The sequence below is a fragment of the Pleurodeles waltl genome, chromosome 11 (assembly GCF_031143425.1).
Source record: "Pleurodeles waltl isolate 20211129_DDA chromosome 11, aPleWal1.hap1.20221129, whole genome shotgun sequence".
NCBI lineage: Eukaryota > Metazoa > Chordata > Amphibia > Caudata > Salamandridae > Pleurodeles > Pleurodeles waltl.
Window position 1 is genome coordinate 31,223,940 of NC_090450.1, and position 7,330 is coordinate 31,231,269.

A 7,330-nucleotide genomic window follows, 5' to 3' on the forward strand; every position below is an offset into this window, starting at 1 on the left:
TGGATTTTTTTCATTTTGGTGTCTAAAAAGTCATAAAAATTAGATATTTTTTTACAAATTGATGACGGATTTCCTTTGTGTTGTGTTCTCTTCTTATTTGATTGTTTTGGAACTTCCATATACTTTGTGGGAAACAGCCTTAACAACGTGGTTCGAGTCACGTTGTGCCTTTACAACAGGGCCTGAACCACAAATGCGTCTTTACAACGCATTCCTTTACCATTCAAGTCATTACAACGACTTGCCTTAGGGAAAGTGTTGTTGGGCTGATGTTGGACTTTAAGTCCAACACTTTCCCTACTGTGGCGCTGACTGGAGTTGAAATCGTAAACTATACTATTCCAAAGTCCAGCGTTTTCCCCAAGGCAAATCGTTGTACTGACTTGTGTGGTAAAAGAATGCATTGCAGAGACGCATTCGTGGTTTGGGCCGCGTTCTTAAGGCAGGCGTGCTAAAGACCTGCGTTGTTCCGACACACAACCATTCTTTGCTCTTGTTCCTTTGAAAAAGACAGACTGCCTGAAGCAACAGCTATCCAGGGTTGAGCTAAGGTTTTACAAACAAGCCTCACTGGACACAAGATAGGTTTGTGAGTTTATTACACAGCAAGGTTGTACAACCACACCATATGGTAAACTGCATTTCCTCACATCACAGTATCTGAAAAGCTTCAGTCTCCATGTGGTGACATCAAAAGTGGTCTTTTTAACTGGCATGCATACTTTACACATCAGTTATGAATATCTTCTTGTGTAATCGTGATCTGGGTTTATTGTTATCTTGCTTTATTTGTTACAGTTTTATGGTAAACTAGTGTTTCACGCACTTCATTGTAAACTGAAACTCAATGTACTTTTTCCACTTTTCAAATATCTTTAGGGGCAGTATCTAGGTGTTTTGTAGACAGCAGAAATCAGTTTACTCCCCTTTGTGACTTCATAAATTACTGCCAGTGTAGCTGATTTGGATGGTCTTGTTAGGAATCTCTCCTGAGTTCAGTGTGCAGCACAGAACAGGATTTGATCAGCCCCTTTTGCCAAATTAGGCCCATATTTATACTTTTTTTGCGCCACACTTGCGCCACTTTTTGATGCAAAAACGGCGCAAACTTAGAAAATACAATAGTATTTTGCAAGTTTGCGCCACTTTTGCGTCAAAAAATGACGCAAATGCGGCACTAAAAAAGTATAAATATGGGCCTTAGTTTTTAGCTTCTTCTAATGTCACAAATCTGTCCCCTGTCAAATTGGTCACCTAAAACACAACATCTACCCTGATACCACTCTGCCATTTAGCCCCACCCCACTTTTTGTGATCATGGGAAGGACTCAAATGTTGGCTGGTGCAAGAAATGGGGCACTTTTCAATTTACCTGAAGCAGTCCTGAAATGGTATGACATTGTGAGTGAACGTTACAAGGATTGTTGAGCTACAGTTGGCACACATCCTGAAAATTTGGGATCCTTTGGAAATACTTCAGTCAAATGTGCCACAGAAAGCACATTATTACCACATTGTATAATGAAGGCTAAGGCTTACATTGTGCATACAACAGTCTAACTGGTTCATTTGAAGGAAGTATTGCGCATGCTCACAAGTTTTTGTGTGCAACACCACCCATGCCAGTTTGAGTACTTGGATATCCTAGCTAGCATGTCATAGAGATGAATGGTACACAAGATTGACTTCGTACAAAGTTCTATTGACTTTAATAACCTTTATTGGTATTGTTAGACTTGGCATCCTTGGTGTGGTCTCCCCTAACTTTTTGCCTCTGTTTCCCAGGTTGTTGATGTGGCTGGACTCTGCTTTTGCTGTTTTTGTTACTCTGGGCACTTTACCACTGCTATCCAGTGTTAAAGTGCAAGTGCTCCTATACAAAATGTGTATGTAATTGGTTTGTCCATGATTGGCATATTTGATTTACTAATAAATCCCTGGGACAGTGCACTAGAGGTGCCCAGGGCATGTAAATCAAATGCTACTAGTGGGCCTGCAGCACCGGTTGTGCCACCCACAATAGTAGCCCTGTAAACATGGCTCAGACATGCCACTGCAGTGTCTGTGTGTGCAGTTTTAAACTGCCAATTCGACTTGGCAAGTGCACCCACTTGCCAGGCCTAAACCTTCCCTTTTCTTACATGCAAGACACCTCTAAGGTAGGCCCTAGGTAGCCCCATGGGCAGGGTGCAGTGTATGTTTAAGGTAGGACATATACTAATGTGGTTTATATGTCCTAGCAGTGAAATACTGCTAAATTTGTTTTTCACTGTTGCAAGGCCTATCCCTCTCATAGGTTAACATGGGGGCTGCCATTAACTATGATTAACGCGTAGATTCCCTTTGGGAGCAGAAAGACATGTGGAGTTTGGGGTCTCTGAGCTCACAATTTAAAAATACATCTTTTAGTAAAGTTGATTTTAAGATTGTGTGTTTGAAAATGCCATCTTAGAAAGTGAGCATTTCTTGCTTAAACCATTCTGTGACTCTGCCTGTTTGTGGATTCCCTGGCGGGGTCAGTTTGACAGTTGGGCTGTTTGCACCTCTCTCTAGACAGTGACACAAAGGGAACTGGGGTGTAGCCTGCATATCCTGATGAGCCATCTGTGCTAGGAGGAAGGGGGAGGAGAGGAGTGGTCACTCACACCTGAAAGGGCTGTGCCTGCCCTCACACAATGCAGTTTCCAACCTGCTGGCGTGTGTCTGGGGCCTTGCCTGGGAAAGGCAGGATTTCACAAAACAAGAGAGACTTTTCTTTGAAGTAAGCCTTCTTCAAAGGGCAAAATAGGTATAAGAAGGGCACCCAAAACCACAGACTTTAGATCACTTCTGGACATCAAGAGGAACCTCTGCCTCGTGAAGAGCTGAAGAGCTGAGGAGATGTGCTGCCCTGCCTGTGACTGTGCTTTGTGGAGCTACCCTGCAGTTGCTGCTTCTGACTGGTGAAAGAGGACAAAGACTGGACTTTCTTGTGCATTCCTGCTTTTGAAGAAATCTGCAAGGGCTGTCCTGAGCTTGCCTCCTGTTGTTGAAGTCTCAGGGCCATCAAAGACTTCCCCTGCCAGCACCTGGACTCTCTGCCGAGACTCCTGCCCTGCCAAGTGATGCCCTATCCAGTTCCTGGGGCCTTGGCAGGTGAAGCTGGAAGACCAAGCTTGAAAATCCACGCAAAGACCGCTGTGCTGGGAAATTTCTGATGCAACCTCCGAGAGCAGCTGAAGAAAAAACGCGCTGCCGGCTCAGCGGCTGATGCTTGCAGTGCAGCTAGAAGATCGACGCTCGTGGCTGGAGAAACAACGCGACGCATCGCTGACGAGGGCTGGTAACGTTGCAACCCACATTGCATGTTTTTTCTATCACCGTGCGGCAGGATTTTCGACGCAAACCTTGCTGGGTGCAATAAAACGACGCAACGCCTGCCCGGACCCGAGTGCTGCCCGGATCGACGCATCGCTCCCCTGCGGGGAGGAAAAACGAAGCACGCCGGCCCGACCGGAGAAGGAGACACACGAACTCGCCTGCGGGTGAGAAATGTACGCACCGCTTGCCTTTTTCAAAGCACACTCACCCGTGTGTGTTATTTTGATGCTACCCAGGTACTTTTCAACGCTAACAGTGTTTTACCTCTTTACAAAAGGACTTAAGACTCTTTTTGCCTTTTAATTAATAACTTAACTTCTGTATGTTGGATTTTTGTCGTTTTGGTCTTGTTTTGCTTAGATAAATATTTCCTGTTTTTCTATACTTGTGTTGTGTTATTTTGTAGTGTTTTCATTAAGTTACTCTGTGTGTTGGTACAAATACTTTACATCTAGCACTTTGAAGTTAAGCCTGCCTGCTCGTGCCAAGTAATCAAGAGGTTGAGAGGGGCGTTAGCTGAGGGTGATTCTCCTTTACCCTGACTAGAGTGACGGTCCTTGTTTGGTCAGGGGGTAACCTGACTGCCAACCAAAGACCCCATTTCTAACAGGTATGCACACCAATAGAGAAATAGTAGTGCATATGTTTGTGATTTGTTAATGTTGTGTGCTGAATCAGAACCTATTAGCTGATTGGCAAACTATTACGCTTATGATCTATCAATATTGGCTTCTTACTTGGATCATATTCGATGACTGGCACACCATTTCACTTCTGAAGGATTAATATTTTTGCTAAGTGATAATTTCCAAATGGGACCAGGGAAACATTTAATGTTTGGTGTCTTTGGAATTGTAATGAAAATTTCACTCCCATGGTGAAGTTGGATTTTAAATTAAAAAATTTAAAACTCCACTTTTAGAAAGGTTCCATTTTCCAGCTTTAGCCATTTAGTACCTCCAACCTTTCTCTGGGTCACAGGGCTGGGTGTAGCTGATAGTAGGCCTTTGTATATTTCACCTAGCCAGTCACACACAATAGAGAGCGCAGGTGTGCCAGGATTGACCATCACTGACAGGATGGGATGGCGGAGCTGGGTACATTCCTACTTACACTGGAATAGGCTGTGTCCTGCCTCCACACAAAGGCCTGCATACCCCCTGTAGTTAGCCTGGAGCCAGGATGGTGAAGGCAGGATGCCTGTGGACTTCAAAGGGAAACCTCCGGAAGCTTCTTCCATTTCAGAGGAAGGCTAAGGTATAAATATTGGACCCCAGATTCCAAATCTTCAGCATACTTTTGGACCTGTACATATTCTCTCAGAAAGAAGGACTGTTGTGCAGCTAAAAGGACTGCCACTCTGCTGGACTGCTGCTCTGAAGGATAGCAGAACTGTTGCATCTCCTCCACTGCATGGCACAAACCCAAGCAGAACCAACACATCACCTCTGCTGTGAGGATTCTCTCAGTGCAAGGCCTTCACATCAACTTTGCAGCCTGCATCAGAACCGCTGCTATGTGGAGCTTCACCAGTGCAGGCCCTTGCATCGCAAATCTCTTGCTGACGCAGCCTCGATGAAAATGCAGGTTCTGCCATGGCAGCCTCATAATTTCTGAGAACAAACGTATCGCCTTCGCTCTTCAAGGTGTACTGGATACCAGACTTTGCATCGCAAACCTTCATTGATAGGATCCTGGATGAAGACGCAGGGCCTTGCAATGCAGCTTTGCAACATCTCGGAACCAACACATTGCCTTTGTTGGGCAATACATCCTTGAAACAGGGTTTCGCAATGCTCTGCAACCAGGATTTAAGATACTGTTGTTCATTAAGTCTAACTTGATCCCTGTAGCTAGGCCATGGTCCATCGCAGTCAGCCTGAACTTATGAATGTGTCGCTGTCCAGTGCGACCAGATACCCACAGTTAACATTTTGGGATTTTTGGTGCCATGTTCACTGAAAGGTTTAGAATTGCATATCTCCAGTTCTAGTTTTTGCTGCTTTAAGTGCTGTAGAAATATTTTTCACATTGCCTCTAAGTTAAGCATAGATTAGGTTTGGGCTTGCTTGTGCACAACCTGACAAGGATGTTAGTTCCAGCTTCAGTTGGGATTCACCACATTAACCAGTAACACCATTTCTTACACCCACTGATAGGTGAAACATTTTCTGTGCAAATATGCAGAGTGTGTAAAGAGAGGATCAATTGACAGCAATAGATTTCATTACAAAAAAATAAAAACATAGTTGTTTTTGTGCATCCTTCAATGATTGACATGCAATATTGGGATACAGCAGAAAATATTTTTATACACATTATGTTAATTTGTGGCAAATAGGAGTATGAGGTTACAAAAATGTTTATTGCTAAATGTGGTCATGGGTTGTAAGGTATTGTTATTAACAATGTAAAATGTTCCTGCGCCATCATTTTTCATACGCAGACCTTGGGAACAAATAACAAAGATTTCATGAACTATATTCGTGTGCGGCTAAACAATATGACAGTAGACAACAAAATGATTCCATTGGTACGTTGTCTAGAGGTGGAAGGTGAAGAAGGAATAACCAGAGTTGAATCAAGATGAGGCTCGTGGGTTAAATGAACTCAAAGTTTGTGTATGAAAGCTTCACTTACATTAGTTCAAAAAAATAAGCACATTCTTGGAGAGTTACCATTTGGTGAAAAGATGCAGGGAGAGAATGAGAGTCTGCAGGAGTTTGTTACAAATCTTCAAAAACCAGCAGCAACTTGTACATTTGGTACAATGTGTGAAGAATGTATATGTGATCAATTCCTTATCAGCTGTAAGGACGAGAGGTTAATGGAGGAACAGTGGCTAAAAGATAAGCCACCTTTGCATGAAGTATTAATGACATCTAAAGCCTGAAGCACTTCACATGTCGGAGGAAAGGAAGAATTTAGGGGAGAAAGCACAGGCACAAGTTAGTGCTTGAAAGGGTGTGAAAGAAGAGGGAAGTAGAAAGAGTGATGTAGGATTAAGGGAGCATCTCATAGATGTGTACAGGAAGGGCATGTGGTCAGTTTTACAGATTGCCCTGCCCTAAGGGCTATTTGTAACAAATACAGAAAATGGTAATTTTATTATGTGTTGTAGATCTTTCACGCAGGTCAAAAAGGCCTACGAACTCAATAAAAGTTGTAGTGAAGTTATATTACATTTGTGTCGCAGCACATTTAGCAAACTGTGTAAAGCCATACATGTGGGTGGTGTGAAGGTGAAAAAGTTCTTCAATTCATGTTCAAGATTGGCAATAATATCTGATAAAACTACCTCTGTTTGTATAGAGCAAATTAATAATCTGGAAATATTAGTTGTAAAACCGAGAGGTTATGGTGGCGAGGAACTCCCTATGAGAGGTGACTTTTGCAGTCAACTAGAGTTTAGAGACAGATTAGCTATTGGAAAAAAAATGTTTTTGAAAGTGTGATGATATACTTGGATGCAAAAGGAGGCATATCTTTGTCAAGGTTGGGAAATTTGGATGATGAGAACCATCAAGAATGCAACCGAAGAAGCAAGAGAGGTAGAAAAACTCAGAAACCCAACTATCTGAAAGAATATTTTCAAACAATAAAAAAGAAGAAAAAGTACTTGTTGCAAGTATTATGTTGCTTTGTAAATGTTAGAAGTCTGTCAGTCAGCCGATGAGGAACGTCGGTGTCATCTGAGCTAATTTCACATTCTGCTCGCAAGGACACGTTGTTTACAGTATGAACAGTTCATGTTTGTGTCTAAAGAGTCATTTAAAATTGAAGTGCATTTAACAAGGCAAGTGGACACCCTTGAGCAGTCAGGTTCTCTGTCACAGCCACCTAGCCCTGGGGCGCAGCCCAGAGAGACTATTCTGCTGTCGGTGCATTTACTTCCACTTTGTAGAGATCGAATGATAATAAGCTAGTAATGAACAGCAAATGATCCACAGCAAATGTTATGTACAAGAAT